The sequence below is a fragment of the Triturus cristatus genome, unplaced genomic scaffold (assembly GCF_964204655.1).
Source record: "Triturus cristatus unplaced genomic scaffold, aTriCri1.1 SCAFFOLD_118, whole genome shotgun sequence".
Taxonomy (NCBI): domain Eukaryota; kingdom Metazoa; phylum Chordata; class Amphibia; order Caudata; family Salamandridae; genus Triturus; species Triturus cristatus.
Window position 1 is genome coordinate 1,113,499 of NW_028187322.1, and position 20,827 is coordinate 1,134,325.

A 20,827-nucleotide genomic window follows, 5' to 3' on the forward strand; every position below is an offset into this window, starting at 1 on the left:
CTCATATGCTGGTAGCACCCTCCACTACTCCAGTCCAGAGCTTTGCCAATGCCCCTCAAGCTTGTCCTGCACCTCCATGTAGGTGATATACCTCTCAGGTACCAGTAGAATTATCTACTACTTCAGTCCCAAGACCTAGACGCAGCTCCTCCAATGCACCTCAAGCGTGTCCTGCACCTCCATGCAGGTGATGTACCTCTCAGGTACCAGTAGCATCCTCTACTACTCCAGTCCTAAGGCCTAGACATGGCTCTTCCAATGCACCTCCAGCTTGTCCTGCAGCTCCATGTAGGTGATATACCTCTCAGGTACTAGTAGCATCCTCTAGTACTCCAGTCCAGAGATGTAGACACAGCTCTGCCAATGTACCTCACGCATGTCCTGCACCTCCATGTGGCTCTCCTAGTGATGCTCTTCTCAGGTACTGTTAGCATCCTCTACTACTCCAGTCCTGAAACCTAGACACAGCTCTTCCAATGCACCTCAAACTTGTCCTGAACCTCCATGTAGGTGATGTACCTCTCAGGTACCAGTTGAATCCTCTAGTATTCCAGTCCTAAGGCCTAGACATAGCTCTTCCAATGCACCTCAAGCTTGTCACGCATCTCCATGTAGGTGATGTACCTCTCAGGTACCAGTAGCATCCTCTAGTACTCTAGTCTCGAGACCTAGACACAGCTCTGCCAATGCACCTCCAGCTTGTCCTAAACCACCATGTAGGTGATATACCTCTCAGGTACCAGTAGCATCCTCTAATACTCCAGTCCCGAGACCTAGAAACAGCTCTGCCAATGCACCTCCAGCTTGTCCTAAACCTACATGTAGGTGGTGTACCTCTCAGGTACTAGTAGCATCCTCTATAACTCCAGTCCTGAGACCTAGACACAGCTCTGCCAATGCACCTCCAGCTAGTCCTGCACCTCCATGCAGGTGATGTACCTATCAGGTAATAGTAGCATCCTCTAGTACTCCAGTCCTGAGGCCTAGACAAAGCTCGTCCAATGCACCTCCAGCTAGCCCCGCACCTCCATGTAGGTGACATACCTCTCAGGTACTAGTAGCATCCTCTATTACTCCAGTCCTGAGACCTAGACGCAGCTCTGCCAATGCACCTGCAGCTTGCCCTGCACCTCCATGTAGGTGATGTCCCTCTCAGGTACCAGTTGAATCCTCTAGTATTCCAGTCCTAAGGCCTAGACATAGCTCTTCCAATGCACCTCAAACTTGTCCTGAACCTCCATGTAGGTGATGTACCTCTCAGGTACCAGTAGAATCCTCTAGTATTCCAGTCCTAAGGCCTAGACATAGCTCTTCCAATGCACCTCAAGTGTGTCCCGCACCTCCATGTAGGTGGTGTACCTCTCAGGTACTAGTAGCATCCTCTATTACTCCAGTCCTGAGACCTATACGCAGGTCTGCCAATGCACCTCAAACTTGTCCTGAACCTCCATGTAGGTGATGTACCTCTCAGGTACCAGTTGGATCCTCTAGTATTCAAGTCCTAAGGCCTAGACATAGCTCTTCCAATGCACCTCGAACTTGTCCTCAAGCTCCATGTAGGTGATGTACGCCTCAGGTACCAGTTGAATCCTCTAGTATTCCAGTCCTAAGGCCTAGACATAGCTCTTCCAATGCACCTCAAACTTGTCCTGAACCTCCATGTAGGTGATGTACCTCTCAGGTACCAGTAGAATCCTCTAGTATTCCAGTCCTAAGGCCTAGACATAGCTCTTCCAATGCACCTCAAGCTTGTCCCGCACCTCCATGTAGGTGGTGTACCTCTCAGGTACTAGTAGCATCCCCTATTACTCCAGTTCTGAGACCTAGACACAGCTCTGCCAATGCACCTCCAGCTAGTCCTGCACCTCAATGCAGGTGATGTACCTATCAGGTACTAGTAGCATCCTCTAGTACTCCAGTCCTGAGGCCTAGACAAAGCTCGTCCAATGCACCTCCAGCTAGCCCCGCACCTCCATGTAGGTGACATACCTCTCAGGTACTAGTAGCATCCTCTATTACTCCAGTCCTGAGACCTAGACGCAGCTCTGCCAATGCACCTGCAGCTTGCCCTGCACCTCCATGTAGGTGATGTCCCTCTCAGGTACCAGTTGAATCCTCTAGTATTCCAGTCCTAAGGCCTAGACATAGCTCTTCCAATGCACCTCAAACTTGTCCTGAACCTCCATGTAGGTGATGTACCTCTCAGGTACCAGTAGAATCCTCTAGTATTCCAGTTCTAAGGCCTAGACATAGCTCTTCCAATGCACCTCAAGCGTGTCCCGCACCTCCATGTAGGTGGTGTACCTCTCAGGTACTAGTAGCATCCTCTATTACTCCAGTCCTGAGACCTAGACACAGCTCTGCCAATGCACCTCCAGCTTGTCCTAAACCTCCATGTAGGTGATATACCTCTCAGGTACCAGTAGCATCCTCTAATACTCCAGTCCTGAGACCTATACGCAGGTCTGCCAATGCACCTCAAACTTGTCCTGAACCTCCATGTAGGTGATGTACCTCTCAGGTACCAGTTGGATCCTCTAGTATTCAAGTCCTAAGGCCTAGACATAGCTCTTCCAATGCACCTCGAACTTGTCCTCAAGCTCCGTGTAGGTGATGTACGCCTCAGGTACCAGTTGAATCCTCTAGTATTCCAGTCCTAAGGCCTAGACATAGCTCTTCCAATGCACCTCAAACTTGTCCTGAACCTCCATGTAGGTGATGTACCTCTCAGGTACCAGTAGAATCCTCTAGTATTCCAGTCCTAAGGCCTAGACATAGCTCTTCCAATGCACCTCAAGCTTGTCCCGCACCTCCATGTAGGTGGTGTACCTCTCAGGTACTAGTAGCATCCCCTATTACTCCAGTTCTGAGACCTAGACACAGCTCTGCCAATGCACCTCCAGCTAGTCCTGCACCTCAATGCAGGTGATGTACCTATCAGGTACTAGTAGCATCCTCTAGTACTCCAGTCCTGAGGCCTAGACAAAGCTCGTCCAATGCACCTCCAGCTAGTCGTGCACCTCCATGTAGGTGACATGCCTCTCAGGTACTAGTAGCATCCTCTATTACTCCAGTCCTGAGACCTAGAAGCAGCTCTGCCAATGCACCTCCAGCTTGCCCTGCACCTCCATGTAGGTGATGTACATCTCAGGTACTAGTAGCATCCTTGATTACTCCAGTCCTGAGACCTAGATGCAGCTCTGCCAATGCACCTCCATCTTGTCCCGCACCGCCATGTAGGTGATATACCTCTCAGGTATCAGTAGCATACTCTAGTACTCCAGTCTCGAGACCTAGACACAGCTTTGCCAATGCACCTCCAGCTTGTCCTAAACCTCCATATAGCTCTCCTGGTGGGGTACCTCTAAGGTACCGGTAGCATCCTTTACTACTCCCGTCCAGAGACCTAGACACAGTTCTGCCAATGCACCTCCTGCTTGTCCCGCACCTCCATGCAGGTGATGTACCTCTCATGTACCAGTAGCATCCTCTACTACTCTAGTCCTGAGACCTATACACAGCTCTGCCAACAGGGCCGGACTGGGAACCGAAACCGGTCCTGGCAAACTGCTCGGCTGGCCCCCCTGGTGAGAGGGGGTGTGCAGCCGAGCTGTGTGTGAGGGCTGGTTTCGGCCGATTTTGTTACAGGGGGCCGATACTGCCGACCCCCGGTAACAAAATCAGCCCTCCAGGGGCCCAAAACCGGCGGCCCTCCGGGGAAACGCTATTTGCCCGCAACAGCCAGTCCGGTCCTGTCTGCCAAAGCACCTCACGCATGTCCTGCACCTCCACGCAGCTCTCCTAGTGATGTACCTCTCAGGTGCCAGTAGCATCCTCCACTACTCCATTCCCGAGACACAGCTCTGCCAATGCCCCTCAATCCCCTTCTGTAGCCAGGTACGTAGGAAGTGCACCAAATGGGTCAAGTTGCCCTGCTGTGGTGTCATTAATGAGGCATACTTGGGGAGCCTTTCCCCCCACATCTGTTGCCTCTCATGTCATTGCACCCACTGCACTCTTCGTGGCTACCTCCCTTCCTGCAGCACCGCATGCTGGTTGAGTCGTGAGACACCTCTACCAAAGCAGGAGTGTCCTTACCTTCCTAACTAGAGCGCCATTTTATTCTAGTTCTGTACCGCCATGAACAGCTCTCCTCCTTAGGGAGAGGACGTGGTCTTACGGCTAGACTGCCGACTTTGGAGCTGGGAAACCAAGGTTCGAGCCTCGGGTTCGACTCCACATCCTGTGCCAACAAAAAAAATAAACAAGCATTGGCATAGCAAATAGGTCTCGCCTTTGGGACCTTATTAGTGTTTAGCAATGCAACAGTTGATGTTGTTGCACCAAGGATATTGTGCTGGATAACTAATCACTTATAAGGTCCTAAAGGCGAGACCTACGGGCTATGCCAATGCTTGTTTTTATAAGATTTTGATATTTCTTTAAGTGAGATGGGATTCTGCTCTTTTTCTCACACTGCTGGGTAGAAGGGTGTAGGTGCGTTTCTGTTACTACTGTAGTCAGGGGAGGACTAACCAGGGCTCCAGCATCCTTACCTCCAGGTGGTTGTGGGTGGCTGATGGCTTGTGTCCTTGCTGGCGGTGAGCTGCAGACCTCAGGGGCTCAGACTTACAGTGAAGCCCGTGGCTTTCTTTGAGCAGTGTGGGATGAATAGTCGAAGACCTGATCTCGGGCCCGGCGTCCTTTTCTGAGAGCATCTCTTGAATGTCATGCAAAGGAAAACTGGACCATTTCCACGTCATTTATTGTATGTGACGCGGAGTGAAAGGCTTTACAAAGGAGATCTTGTAGCAACAGGAAACCATCGAAAGGCTTTCGGGACAGGACAGGTGCGGTCCCTTTACCTGCAGAAGTTGTCTTTTCGCTGTCTTTTGATTTATTTGACCTCATCTCAAGGTTGTGAGAGGTGTTTACATGCCCCAGACGGTAGAGGTACAGGGCGGAGGCGCGAGTGGCTCAAGAGAGAGAAAATATATCTCAGAAGAAGCACAAGCGAAGCATTCTTAATGGGTAAGAACTGTACAGGAGAGAGAAGAGGCTTGAACGACATTACTGGCCCAGGGATGTAAGTACACTGAAGCAGGGGTCGTGGCTTACATCAGAGCGAAGGCCTTGCGAGACACCCTGCGGCAGTGACTTGTCTGTCATGACTCAAGTTTCATTACCATGTGTATCTCTGTGAACATGCTGTCGTCACCACTGTCCAACAGAGGGCGCTGCTGCTCCATCCTACTGCAGACTGCATGCTTTGGGTGTTACAGACATGGGCGCACACGCAGGTCCGGGCATTGTTATGCAGATGCGAAGCAGCTTAACCCTGATTCAACATGTGCACGCGTACGGAGGGACAAAAAATGCACGCACATGTGGCCAGCCCAACGCGGCATTTCGTGGCTATGACAACAAGATGGCGTCGGACTGTCCACAGTCCGTACGGACACGTGCATGCTGTTTGCTTTGGATAAATGGCGAGAGCAGCCATCTTTGTCCATGCCGACTCGTGCATGTATGCCTTTGGGACAATTGATTGCAAAAGGCACTCGCATGGCGAGGGCAGCGCATGCGCTACTATCGTCAGGCGAGACCTAAAAAGTGAATGTGTCCTTGTGTAACGTAACTGGTACTCATGTAAAGCGCTCCAATACCATTGGGTCGAGTTCGTGCTATATAAACCTGCAAAAAATTAAAAATAAAATACACCTCAAAAGTGCCCAGCTCCATTCACCGGTGTTCCAGTACATGAACTCCCGCACAGCTCTGAGGATGGAACTCAAGCAGAGCCCTCAGGGGTCGGCGCTACTTGGCATTTCTGCTCCAAGCCCAGGGCGTCCCGCCTTCCTTCCCACATGATCACTCAGCACCTTTGGCCGAGAAGATGCAGGCTTCTGCTCGCACGCTAAGGCTGGAGAGGAAGGCCGGGGCAAAGGGCGCATCGGGGGGAGGGGGCTGGTGTGACTGAGGGTGATGAAAGGGGGGCCCCGTGATCAGGACAGTGAGGCGCGGGTCCGGTGCCTTAGAGAGGCTCTGACAAGTCCCAGGGACAGCTGTTTTCTTGAAGGCCTGGACAAGAAATTGTCTCCGCAGGGAAGTGACCAGCGGACAAGCTTACTGGCAGTCACCCCTATCCTGCCCTGTCCTACTGCAGTAGAAACTCATCCCGTCTCTCCTCACTACACCATGTGTTCTACTTGCCACTTCCTGCCCAGCCATCTTCATCATGCGGTCTATGTTATGGCACTCTTCTTTTGTCACATCCTTCTACACCATACACTCTACACTACCACTCTATTCCTTGTACACCATGGGTCCTGCCATGCCATTCTCTTTCTTGCATTCTGTACCATGCATATTACCCTATAAGACCCCTTTTATCAAATGAGCCCTACCAGGCAATGCACTGTCACTCACCTGCTCCAGAGCCTCCATCTGGGTCTGGATGCGATGCAGGTTTGAGTTCAGCTTCCTGAGGTCCAAGCTATGCACAGCTCCAGACAGGTCATCGGCTAAAGTGGTGATCTGAGAGAAAGAGGACAGGCAACAGGGTTAGACTGCACAGCAGGAGCTGCAGAAATATCCTGCTAGGGGCTTCTGAGGGAGCTCTTTCATTGCCCTGTGTGAGCTGTGGGGCCAGGAATATCCTGATTGATCTGTAGTGAATGCCTGTATCTGAGGTATTAACAAAAGAGCTTTTCAACTGCCTTGGTGCGATCTTTAGGGAATGTCCTGATCTGGAGTGAGCTACAGCAAGTTCTAAAAAGGTGTGAGCTGTGGAATCATACATTTCACGCCCTGGTTTGACTTGCAGGGAGTTGCCTGGTCTAGTGGGAGCTGGAAGGAATGTCCTGATCTAGTATAAGCAGCAGGGAATATCCCAGTCTTGACATATATCGCATAGACGGGCTTCATCACTGCTTTGATTTGAGCTGTGGGAATGAATTAATTTGGAGTTTCAGGGGCAGCTTTAATGCTGTTCTGGTGTAAACTTCAGGATTGGTCCTGCTGTGGGCTGTATGGGTAGGCCAGGTGTGAGCTGCAGGAATGTCATGATTTCAAGTTTCCTCCTGCTAGGCACTATAAAGGAACCCTAAAGACTCATATACTTGCAGATTTTCCAGTAGCAAGACCTACCAGTGGACTGTGTCACTCCTAGATGGAATCCGTAGACTCTTATTTGAGTGGTAAAAACCTCCACTGCCTTTTTGGTATCCATCACATTGGGGGCTTAGGAAGCCGGATCTTCTTGATGGTGTGTTGGAACCGGCACTTTCTGGATGGTTGAGTGGATGTCCCCAGCCAGGCAGAACCTACCGCTCCCGTCAACGGTGGGTGATTACACGTGCGTTACAACCTGTGCTCAGCCTTTGGTAGCTTGGCACTGAGCAGTCAGGCTTAATTCAGAGGCAATGTGTAAAGCAAAGGCACAACAGATAGTCGCAATAAATACACTGAGGATCACAAAAGACGTTTCACACAAGATGTATGTGAAAATGTTCGTATTAAACACACATTCAATCTTTAAAACATTAACATCAGCTACTTTCTGTCATAAAACACATTTGGAATAATTACTAGCAGTACTGTGCCCACTCGTGTGATATGATATCAACAGTATGCACGTGGGGACATTTCCTAATCTGTCCCCTCCCACAACAGAAGCACCTTTATGCAGTGCAACACACTGTCCACCCAAGACCTACCCTGGCAATCCTGATAATACAGTCCCACACAGTTATATGGCACTCTCCAGGTCACAACAACATCACAAATATATACATACATGCAACAAGAACACTTTATAAAAGCACTGCAGGCCAGAGGCACGTGGGAAAACACAATGTCAGATGTGTTGTGCTCTTGGCACCAAATCAACGTGTAACCAGGCACCGCCGGCCAGTGTTGTGGCTCACAGGCAGTCCACACACTAACTCCCACTCGCACACACTCACTCTGCACCGCTCTGCGGTGCGACAGATAACCAGTACAGTCCGTACAGAATGCTCTTGCACACATACAACCTCAGCACCACAATGCGGTTCGACTAGTACCCAAGCAGGTCAAGGGATAACACACTCTGCAGACTCCGTGACCTCAGCCTCCCTCCACCCTCCAGTTCATCCCAATTGTCCTATCCCCCCAGATGGTAAATAACCAACCCCGCCTCCCAGACATGAGGCGGCACACTGAAGCTACTTAGTCTTGGTACTTCGGGAAGCAGGTGGGAATATGTAGCAAGTTTAAGAGGTAGACGTAAACAAGGGGCGTTTAGCAGCCACTCTGGAAGTTCACCCACAGGTCTCAAAACCCAATGGAGTCATGCAGTCTCTTGACCTGCTTCCGAACTTGGAAGCCTTCCTTTGACCCAGTCAATCTTTCTCGCTGCTACCTGGTGCCAAGATGTCACCGGGAGAGGCAAGGTGAGGAAAGGGCTGTTGATCCACCGCTATGATGGTCAAAAAGGGAACAACCGATGAACGGGGAGTAACACCTGGGGCGCCCTCGATAGGATGAGACACCCCGTCAGGTACACAATGATGTTGGTCATCCACAGGCAATCCGGGCACAGCGTCTTGTGCACGTTGGCAGAGTTGCACCAGACACTTAAGATCTCAAACATGGTGAGTTGCAATTCCGTAACTCCCTGGCATTATGACTGGTGCACGCTGAAAGGGGTTTCACTTGGCAAGTCTGGTCACACACAATAAAGAGTTGCAAATTCTGTAACTCCCAGGACAGAAGGCACCACATCCAGCTCACGATGATCAGGTTGCACCAGACCAGTCAAGTCACACAAAAAGGCACAAGTGCAGCAGAGCCACATGAGGGAGAATGTGGCACTGCTACGGGTACACCCCACCATTGAGGGTCACACCATGTGAATGGGACACCGCACGCAATGAGCATGCAGTCGACGTGTCACACAAGAGAGATGCAACATGTTCGACAAAGCAGGTTGCTTTGGATCCTGCAACAGGGGAATCCCCTCGCCACCAACCAGATGCTTTTGAGTGCAGGGTTCCTGCGTTCGGAAACCAGACGCCTTTGATGTGGGCAAAATGTCTGGGCTCCACACTGGACAATCCCCCGTTCCAGGCACAAGTCTTTTCCACGCTCACCATGGAACCTGCTGGGATTTAGTAGCTGATGTGGGCACTTGAGAGGACACTGCTTTCCAGATGTATGTGAGGTGGTGGAAGTCCCTTGCGGGTGATCATTGATGTGACTGAGATCCCTGAGAGAACAAGAGACCCACAGACTGGCCCTTGCAGAGCACACTTCAGGGCACCATTCTTCAGCAGATCTCGTCCCAGGCCAGACACTATTCTGAGAGGACACTCTGCCCCCTTCGTGGGCAGTAATTCTGCATGTGCACAACAGAGTCCTACGACAGAGTGCACCACGCAGTCCAGTTTTCCAGTCCCACGTCCCCACAAGCCTATCTCACCCTTTGCTAAAGGATGGCATCCATAGTTATACTATCGTATGCCTTTAAATTTAGGGGGTGGTGTAGGGTTTTTCCTTGGAACCCTTGATGTCTCTCCTAAATTGTAGACCTATCTGCCATGAGGCTGTGGAATGTAGATCTTAATATTTAGTGGGGTAATGATTCGCTCTTGAGAAGCCAAGTGCCAAAAACCTTGCTCTCCCTGTCTATTCCATCCGACCCTCAAATGGCAGAGGTCTGTTATTCCCATTGTATGCCTATGGTTTATGTCTGTGGGGGAATGCACAGATGTGCTCCACCAACCCCTGGTATCCACTGAAACCAGGCACCACGGCACACAGGACTCTGAAGCATAGAAATACCCGTATTCTAAAAGTGGCATTCCTAAGCAAGTTATGCCAACATCCCCATTACCCTTGAAAAGGGTTTGGCACAGCGAATCCATTGATATGAAACATCATATGGCTGCTTCACTGCAATCCACCATTGCAGCCTGAAGTAATGTCAATCACTTCCCCATGTCAACGTATGGGAAGAGCAAGTCTCAACGGTAGAGAAAACACATGCAGGTTTTCCTCACTACCTGGGTGCATGTGCGGTATTGCACACACTTACCTGCAATGGCAGGTCGAACACATAGTGTCCAGTATCAGAGGTGCAAGTGCGCCCACATCAGTCTGCAACGACAGACTGGACATAAGTTTTATTAAGACGTACATACTACTGCGATGGCAGGCTGCACAATCGATCACAGGTACAACAGGCTCAGGTGTGCACACACAGCGGCCTGCACGGATATGCTGCTCCTGAGTTTACTCAGTATAGCTGCTAGTGCTCACCCACCGATCTGCATTTACAGATCGGCCCCTGGGAGCAAGGGTGCACACACCACCCTCCCTGGCCAGCTGAACACGGGATGACCATTAATAGATGCAATTGCACACATCTGGCTCGAGATAGCGAACCGGGTACTTTGCTACTAGAACCATGGGTGCCAGTGCGCAAACACAGGCCTGCCCCGACAGGCCTGACTCGGGTATTAGAACACCGGGGATGCATGTATGCGCTCATTGGCCCACATTGGCAGGTCGGGCACCTATCAGCAATGCCATAGGTGCCAGGGTGCAATCTTCTGCCTGCAACGGCATGATGGACACGTATTTGAACCACCACGAGGGCCAGTGCACGCACCCAAGCCTGTATGGCAGGCTGGGTGCTTAGTCAACATTCCACAGGAGCAAGTGCGCATTTCCCTGTTTGCATTGGTAAACCGGCCCATGTTCCAGAACAACATGTTTGTGCATCTTCCTAACCGGTATAGCTCAGTTAGTGCTCAAGGCGGTAGATGATTTGGCCAAGGCAGGCTTACAAGCCTCCAACCCCCAAAAAGAACCCTGCCGCACCTGCCCCCCAGTCTGAACGTATCCTGTCCTCCTTTTCAAGTGTTCATGATGGGTTATCTGCCAGCCAATGGGAGTGACTTACAGCTTATTCCTATAAAAGGCCAGTCTCAAAGACTGGAAGATCATGGCAAGATAGTTAGCTGTCCAAACTTTGAGGATGTTTTAGTAAAAGACCATCTGAGTAGATGGAGGCCGCTGTATGGGGGCAGGGTAAAAGTTCACCCACCTGCTGCAACTCTCGGATGTCAGGGGTCGAGATTCCTACCCCGATTTCACATACAGAGAGGGTTCCTCTCCAAAAATGAGAATCCTGAGCTGGAATATCCACAGGTTTGAGCGCCTCATGCATAGTGGTGAATTGGAAGGAAGATTGAAAACCCTACCATTTGGTGTTCCTTCAGGAGTCTTGGTTGAGAGAACAAAGCACCCTAGAAGGCTTCATGGGAATGACTAGTAAAGGTCAGAGTAGAGGGAAGGGGAGAGCATCTGCAGGAGTTCTTACCTTAATATCTACGAAGGTAAAATCATTGCATGTTATAAATGTGGCCAGTGGTTAACAGCTTTCTGTGGTTGAAATCGGTCAGAGTAATAATATCTGTAGGTGCATCCCTATTGTAAATGTATATATTCATAAAGAAGCGTACCAGAGAATGAAAGGCTGGTTGGAATCCTTTGAGTAATCCTTTCAGAATTTGGTAGCAACATTTCCAAAGCGTGAATGCCCGTCTTTTTCCCGCCCAGGTGGACTTACAGATGTAGCATGCTCTGGATTTGTATAACATCCCTCCAGTCCAATTTCCCTCTGGTGATATTAAAAAAGAGGCAAAAGCCTTGAATCGTTGGTTGGTGAATAATGGTTTGATCTGTTTAAATGGACATTTTAATAGTGATATGCCTGCAGCTGAAATGTTCTAGCAGGGCCTGTCGCCAGGTCCGATTGACTATGTGTTCAGGCCCGCTTAGCACTTTGGTCTCTTTTTAGATTTTAAAGTGGCAAAGTACGAGGGTAGCGACCATTGGGCTACCTCAGCAGTTCTTAGTCTCTGCGAGCCGATGGAGCGACCATTGGGCTACATGTTAGTCCTTAGTCTCTGCGAGCAATGGCTGTAGAGAGGGTATTGCCCTTTAAAGTTAAAGTATCCTATCTGCGGCGGCTCTCGACACGTTTAGATCCTATTCATCTCCAATGCCTGGCTGCATTTACTTTAAAAGAGAATATTGAAGTTCTCTCTGTCTGCTCGGAGAACAGAATCGTGTGGTTCAATGAAATTGTTCTCAATGTACTGGGTTGTATTGCTATAAATGTAAGGGAGTGGGGATTACCAGGTAGCCATCAAACAAAGGGGAAGGGTTGGTTTGACCTAGCCTGTCAAGAGTTGAAGTGCTTGGTGAGACGAGCCTCTGAGAGAGCTAGGCGATACACAGATACTGTACTATCCCAGGAGCTGGTTAAGCTTAAGTCCTAATATAGGCAGTTGATTAAGGAGAAAAAGGCCTTCTTCTATCATAGTAAGTGGGATGAGACGCAGGAAATCTTTGTCTCCGGGGATCAAATAAAGTTCTGGGCAAAGGTCAACAAGTCCAGTGGTCGAAATAGGGAGGCTCTAGTATGTATGATTCCTAAAGATATGTGGGAAACCTATCTGGTAGATTTATATAGAGGTCCTTACGTTTCATCCAGACCCTAGGGAACTCTTGATAAAAAAGCTCCCCTTCACTTAGTTTTCAATAAAGGAGGTAAGAGCAGTTATTGACAGAATAAAGTTCCCAAGGGCCGCCAGTCCTTACAACATTTCAGCCGTAATAATTAAATTGAATAGCGATTGGTGGGCATCAGTATACTCCCTCTTGTTCAGGTGGATTTCTTCAACAGGCCTCCATCCGCCATCGTGGAAAGGGTCAATGTAAAACCTATCTTTAAAAAAGGGAATGGTTCAGATCCTACACTTTATAGGCTGATCAGCCTTTTGGATATTCCTCTTAAGGTATTCTCAAAAATATTCTATGTAAATTGGAAGACTGGGCATTCGAATCCAAGCTAATCCCAATTGAGCCAGAGGGATTTCGGGAGGGCCATTCCACCATACATCATTGCTTCACGCTATGGGCCATCATTAAGAAGGCTCTAGAAGTAAATCAAATGCTGTGTTGTTGTTTTGTTGACTTCAGGTCAGCTTTTGATTCGGTGGACAGGGACACCCTATGGAAAAACCTTGCTACCTGGGAGCTTCCTCCGAACCTCTTTAGTGTATTACAATCCCTCCACTCTGCCATTTGGGCTCAAGTGGAGGTCGATTAATCTGGCCGGCTGTCCCAGAGAATCTCCATGAAGAATGGCCTTTGGCAGGGGTGCGTTTTAGAACCCCTGGATTTTTGTTTATTTTTAACAGACTTCCCTACTTTTACATCCCACACAAAGTCCTTTTCCCCTAAAGTTAGGAAACAGTACACTGCCTGTCTGCTTTATGGATGCGATCTAGTACTGTTAGATTACACCCCAATTGGTCTGCAGAGGAAGGTATATGCCTTTGAAACATATAGCAAGCAGAACCAACTTCAAATTTTTCTAGAGAAAACCAAAGTGTTGGTCTTTGATAAAAGAGATTAAACAATATCAGCTGGCATTTAAACACCCGGGAGGTGGAGTCAGTTGATTATTATAAATATTTAGGTTTGACATGTGGGAGGAATTTAATTTGGGACACACATTGGGTTTGAATTAAGCAGAAGTCGTTGCTACAGGTCAGCTACTTGTCTAGATTTAATTGGAAATATAGAGGGTTGTTTCATATTCCTTTAGAGAGGGCCTGCAAAGGGAAAATACCTCCCCTGGGCTTGTATGGCGGAGAGGTCTTTTCCTTTGATTCCTCCTATGAATGGGACCGATTAGAAGGGGCAGTTCTCACAACACTTTTGTCGCTTCCACCTGGTACCATGGTCCAAGGCATAAGGAGCGAGTTCAATTTTACCTATTGGAATTTATTGTTATTTACCCGGGCTTTCAGATATTTTAATAGACTCTCGGAGGATGATGAAGTGATAAAGGTCTCTAAACTCTGCTAGGACGAGATTTAAGGCAGTGAAAGAAGGTGAGCAAGGGAAGTAAGGACTCGATTAAGTCGTATCATGAACCTTCATTCTGAGTGTGGTACAATTATGTCCTGGTCCCCTTTTCCAGGTAAACAAGTATTGAAAGAGTCTGCTGCAAAGGTGGCTGGGACTCTCGTCTGGACCTACCTGAGTCAGAAACCTTAGATCAGTTTTTCAATACAATCTCTAGATCTGGATACTGTTTTTCCCTACCTGATGCAGGTATCTGACCCCGGACTGCGGAATGAAATTTTGAGGGCAAGAGTGGGATGTAATCCAATCCATTCATCCCGCTCTTGTTGGGCCAGGGTCCAGGATAACAACGTTTTTTGTCCCTGCCCTCTGAGTGCAAAATACTCTTTGTTGTATATACTTATATGCTTTTTATCTTTCAAGGCGTATTACATTTTTAACACCATTGTTTTTTAAATATAGAATTGTACGAAGGAGGAAGGCTGTAGAGTTTCTGTCAGAAATGCGGTATTTAGATGTGGCAGTAGGAATGGTTTGGTTTTTACGTTCTGTCAAAAAGAGTTTTAATGATGGATTACAGTCAGGGGTACGATGGGTTGGCCAGACGGGTTTTTAACTAATTTTACACTGTAACCATTTTATGTGTTTTTAGAATGTTTGATGGACGATTGTCCAAATAAAATTGTTTTCTTCCAAACAATGTCAACTGTATAGGAATGTGCACGCAATTCCACACTACCTCGACTGCGAGGACGTGCTCAGAGCCTGGAGGCCCCATAAGAGAATCAGCAACATCCCAGGAGTCTTTTCCTGGGAAGAACCAAACTCCAAGGCTGGGGAAGCCCCTGTGAGGGTGGCTACCCACTACTTGGCTAAGATATGATAACCTGCACTCCAAAAATTTGAGTAACTATAACAATATTTTTCAAAAAGTGTGCTAAGGACTCAAGGTCTCTTGAAAAATGGTGCTGCCCTAGTACAACCTGATTAAACCCCGTCAGGCTCTAATAATGCAATAAAGTTTCAAACAAAAATGTTTGAGCTCAAGGGCGCACTGTACGCAAGCCCAATAAGGTGCAATACATTTTTTTACTGTCTATTTTTGCGTGTTTTCAAACAATTGAGAAAACATTTATCTAACAATGAACAGGGCTCAGTAATCAATCAATTGTAAAAAACAACAATGAATCAGAACATTCAGTCTGTCGATATATGACAATAAATTGTTTTACATAAATCAAATTAGTCTTGGAGACAAATGTGAATTAAATGTAAATGAGCATACAGATAACTCCAAGAAACAAAGTGTATCAGTCCAGCGACTGCGATCTTCTTTAATTTCTTATTTCTGTATTTTCAATGAACAGAACTTTTTTCACCAACATCATGGTTTCCCAATGAATTTCGGTATGAATACCTTCGTCAGGGTAACACTGCAAAAACATAAATACATGCAATATAACATATCAAACAAACTTTATGTGTATAACTAAACACATACATAACAAATATTTTCTGAGAACAAAATGAATCATATAACTCAAAAGCGGCATCACTTGGGCCAGGAACATCCATATGTACCCGCCCAGCCTTCAGCCTACCCCCCTCGCACCCTTCAGGGCTGCCCTGGGGGGAACCCTCATGGTGCCTGAAGCGGGCAAACAGGAGGACAACCTGTAAACCCTTGAAAATACTTCCAGTCCCTGGGTGTCACGAAGAGTCTAGAGTCCTTGAGTAAATCCTCTTTTTACAGCACAAGTCAGGAGTATTTGTTTTACCAGCAGGACCTTCTTCTTCAGGTGTAGTCGTCCCAGGAGTGTTCTGAGAAGGTGGTGGTTGAGGTACCATATTTATCCTCTGCATTAGCCACTGATAGGAGAAATGCTGGCACCTAATCCTAACTATTTTCTAACAACCCTCATCTCCCTTTGTAGTAATTCCTCTTTGCCTTGCAATAAAATAACACATGAGCCCCATTTCAACATGGTAAAATCCTTCTGCCATAGGCAGGCCTGTCTTCAGCTCTTAAGCCACTCCACTATTTAGATGAGCTCTGCTCCCAACTGACAATGTCCACACTGGTTCTCCCCCCCACTATGACAGGAGTCTGGCTGTATCGAAGGGCTATGGGAATGAATAGGAGAAGCCCTCCCTGACATCTCCAAGCCAATTGACGTAGCACTATGGTTGACCTTTGTTCAGCCACACATTCCTGTCCACTCCCAGACAGCTTATACCAGTTAAGTGGTCAGCAGTTAACACCACCCTGTCCTTCCTAGCCTCAGAGTGAGGTTATTGTCTTCTTAGCCAAAGCTGTTAACTCTACCACCCAAGGATGTATATCCCAGCTCCAAAGGTGTGATCAGTGGTAAAACTGGTTTTAAGGCAGTTCTTGTGTATGTAGCCTAAAGTACATTTTTTATTAAGTTACTTTTTCACTTAGGTTATAAAAAAAATCTGACTTCATTATTAAATCATATTTTGAAAATTAAGTAGGAAATAATTTTGAATGCGAAGATATAGAATTGAATATTTGAATCACTCCTAAGCCTGACTTATAGAAAATGTAGCAGACCCTAAATAGTAAAATACTTGTTAGGACATCAGCACCAGTGAGGGCACACTTTTTAAATATATAGGGTGCCACTGTTTTTTTATATTTGAGACACCCTGCATTGTGGTCTTACAATATATATTTTAGAAATGACTTATTAATATATACAAATAGGGCTTCCTACGTGACAGAGGCACTTCTCCTTACCATGTATTACTGCAGGACCTTCACACTGCAGTTCAGTCAGAGAATAATGGCACTCCTGGCAGGCATATACGTTTGTCATTTATGAAGGTGGTGTAAATATACACTGCAGCCACATATGAATTTAACTCTCATGCCATTGGTGCATTGTCTGTGCTATCTACCATGGCTAGAAAGGAAAGATACATGTATCAAATAGGTAAAGCCAATTTTACAAAATACTATTTTAGAGCCAGTGTACACTAAATAGTTGTGCCACAGTACACAAAGTTCTTTTACCAGCAACAAATGTGTTCAGAAAGAGGCGAATAATCCAGGTCGACCATGCAAAAAAGGCACATTTTCTACAACTGTCACCAAGAAGCAGAAGAGGAAGCACTAGTTCCAAGAGATTGGAAAAGCACCGAGGAGCAAATCTGACTCTGAATTACCACCTTAACCCCCATCACTCAAAAACCTACAATGTGGGAAGCTACCCAGAATAGCCAGCCACCGAGCCGACATTTCGCCAAGCCACTCTGCCAATAAGTTTGAGGAACCCATCAAAGCCACCTAGAGAGCACCATAGATATTTAAGAACATATTTCTCTCAATTTCTTCTGTCTAAAGAACTAAAATCACCATCAACAGACCTTTGTCAAGACCTCTGACATCAAACAGAACACAGCCTTGAACTGGCATACCCACTCTGCTTTCGAGTTATCTTCAATAGACTGTGCCTGAGTAGACTAAATGAAAGCCTTCAATGACATCTCAACCTTCCTTGAAGAAAATATCATCCTCTCTGGACCATCAAACAAAATGGAAGGAATGGAATCCACCTTGATCGCCATTTGTTTCCGACGGGCATGCTTCTGACCATCCCTCCCCTTAGGGAAATGCATGTTGGTTGAACCTCCCTCTCTGTACAGGCAGCAAAGAAGTGGAACTCACTGGATTTAGGTGCCTGGATACCCTCTCGGGTGATTAGTGTGCTACACAAATCAATATAACATAACATTTAGCAAGAAAAAGGATGCTCCATGACCACTTTGAATTCAGGAGGGCAGAAGATACCTGGCTGATCCCAAACAGATAAGCTTATCATCCACAGGTGAGATCAGAGGATGCACTTCATGCGTAAGTGCATTTTCAAAGCATCAAAACCTCCACACACCTCTGAAGCCATGTGCATGCCCCCCCAGACTTCCCCGTATAGTGCATTACAATCACAGAGTTGATCAAATAGGCCAAAAATCAGGGCAGCCTTTTATCCAACTACCCAAAAGATGGTAAGCATCTGCTTGCGACTTCCACGCATGCCTCACTATAAGTGCACTCTTCCACCCAGGCACACTAAATAATGTATCCTCTTACCTAATGATCCGGATATGATCCAGAGCCTCGTCAGGGATAAGAGGCGTTATACGACCACTAAAGTACAGCCAGGACACTCATAACTAGCTGTGCGCTTTATAAATCCCGTCATTCATCCATCCATTCATTCATTCATTCATTCATTCATTCATTCACAGTATAATATAACATGAGCTGTAAGAATGTCCTGACCTGGGCTTCTGAAGAGGGGTCTTAAGGTGGTTTGAGCTAGAGGGAGTGTCCTGATGTGCGCCCCCATATCAGAGGTGTCAGCAGTAACCTGGCTCTGCTTACCGCCACTATATTCGGCTCTTTACCTTGGACATGTCAGGGGCGCTGTTCACCATCTTCTCGGCCTTCCAGAGGCAGTCACAGAAGCTGGCCATGGACCTTTCCAGCTGGCAGTCACAGCAGCAGTGGGGCTCAGTGGCTGAGGCATCAATGGAATATGAGCTGTTGACGGGGAAGGCTCTGCTCTTGCAGGCTTGCACATCTAGTCGCCACAGGACACACGTGCAGTGGCAGCTAGGCGTCGCTTCCACAGGGGCTTCTGGGCACTTGTCTCTGGCACTCTTCTGGGCCTGTGGGGAGAGGGACAGAGATGAAGGTGACTGGACCACCCACTGAGCCTTTAAAATGTACTATTGATCATTTGCATAAGTCATACGATAGGCTAAATTCCTCATTTGATTTTAAATATAGGTTGTTACAGTCGCCCAACTCAATAGTCCACTTTTTATCTAGCTCAGAATGAGTTTCCCTCACCGATTATGAGACCTAAGACCTGCTGGTTACACGCAGATCTCTGCAGCAGATTCCTTAACTCACTGCTAGGCAGCAACCTTTTGAGTCCCTCTCCCAAGTAAGAATCAGGCGCACAGCTCCAGGAATGTAATCTTTAATTTTAGCATCCTTTGCAATTTTAAAGCAATGGGACCCTAGGCCCACCTTGTGGTATAAACAGACGATGAGGGCCAGATTTACGACCCTGTCACCCAACGCAGTGCAGTACCCAAAGTTGCATGACAGGGGGAGAGGAGGAAAGCACCATATCTACAGAGATATGGCACTCTGCTCCCTCTCCTTAGCATCGGTGCGCAATCAGACTGCTGAGCGCCACGCACACACCTTTGCACCATAGTGCAAGTGTGTCTGCGTGAGTCTAGCAGAGGTTTTGTACTGGAAGGGTTTCCATCCAGTACACAATACTATGCCTAGACAAACTGTAACACTTTTCCCACTTTGTATGTGTGCTGTACAGTGCAGCACACATGCAAAGTCAGAAAGGAAAGGAGAAATAAAAGTATTTCTCCTTTTAACAACTGCTTCAAAGTGATGGTACCTTTTCCTGCAAAACCGTGTCTGCTATAGTTAGTAGATTTTGTGTCAAAAAGCATGGATGGTAGCACAAGAATGCACATGTACGTACCATGTGATGCCCCTCTGGTGCAGAGTAACGCAAAACAGCGTTTTTCGCTAATTTTAGGCACCTTTCCAGAGCAACATGTTTTGAGCAGGTCTGCATCATTTTTGTGATGCTAACCCACAGCAAAAGGATTGTAAATCTGGCCCTGTGTCTTAGTTTAAAGTGAGGGTGGGCAAGCCACCAAGTTCATAAGAAGAGTCATGGGTCTGTGTTGAAACTGGCACTTTCTGGTTGACTGAGGCGAGGCCCTAGCCAGGCAGAACCTACCACTCCCGTAAGGGGCGGGTGATTACACTCACTGTATTACCTGCGCTCACCCTTGGGTAGCACTGAGCAGTCAGGATTATCACAGAAGCAATGTATAAAGTATTGTCACAGCACTCTCACACAATAAATATGCTGAGTGTCACAAAGAGTTTTCACACATGGTTTATGTAAATAAAGTTTGTATTCATCACACACATTAATAAACACAACATGAACATCATGTGTTTCTGGTCATACATCCCCCCAAATACACGGAGAGTCACTCTTCATTGCCCACAGGAACAGGGTGGTTTATACTCAGAACAACATATATTCCCTTTTGTTCCATCTTCTAGCAGAAACCCCCCAGATTTGTACCCCTGGGCTGAATGGAAATGCACTAAGAAGTTACATACTCAGCTGCTTCGTGCGCGCGGGGCTGATCCCTGGAGAACGGGTTGTGTGTTATACCCGCCAGGTCACGCTCCTTTTTTTAACAAATACTGATTTTAGAAAGCTTTTAACGCTGCATTTTAGTAGGAAGTATTAATTGTTTTTATCATTGCACTGATTGTACAGGCTTACCGGCTGGGGCTTGAGCCGATCTCTTTCCGGGGCTCCGCCAGTGACGTAGTACCTGCGGGTCATTGGTGGAGACCGGAGGCGGGAACTGGGCTGTGATTGGGCGCGGGAGCCGGCAGGGGAAATTTAAACTTAGCATGCCTCGGCCGCGCAGCGGACGCGCGCAGCGGGCGCGCCGCTGGCGCGCCGAAGGCGCGCCTAAGGCAAGCCCGTCTGCGCCCGTCCGCGCTCGGTCCGGGCTGAGGGCTAGTCACCTTGGCTCTGCCACATTGGGGTTGGTGAGTTATACTTCTGCCCAGCTGAGGCTTCTCGACCCTGAAGGGGGGAGGGCTGGCTGTCCTAAATACCATCCTGAAATGATCATCAGAAATGCAGGTACTGCTTGCAGGTCATGCAGGGCCCCACTGCTAGAAACCCTCGCAGGCAAGGGTAGAGGAGGGGGTAGTCTGGATTCAGGCCCACAACTTCTAAGAAAACCCGTACCATGGAAGTGTTTGCTGATGAATGTTAGATCACTAGTGAAGCACAGC

At 47.7% G+C, this 20,827-nt stretch overlaps 1 pseudogene; it reads right to left on the bottom strand.

Annotated features, from left to right (window-relative positions):
• The window catches only part of LOC146771964 (olfactomedin-like protein 2A), a 247,437-nt pseudogene extending 228,343 nt beyond the window's left edge, over positions 1-19,094 (bottom strand).
• Positions 19,095-20,827: the final 1,733 nt, after the last annotated feature.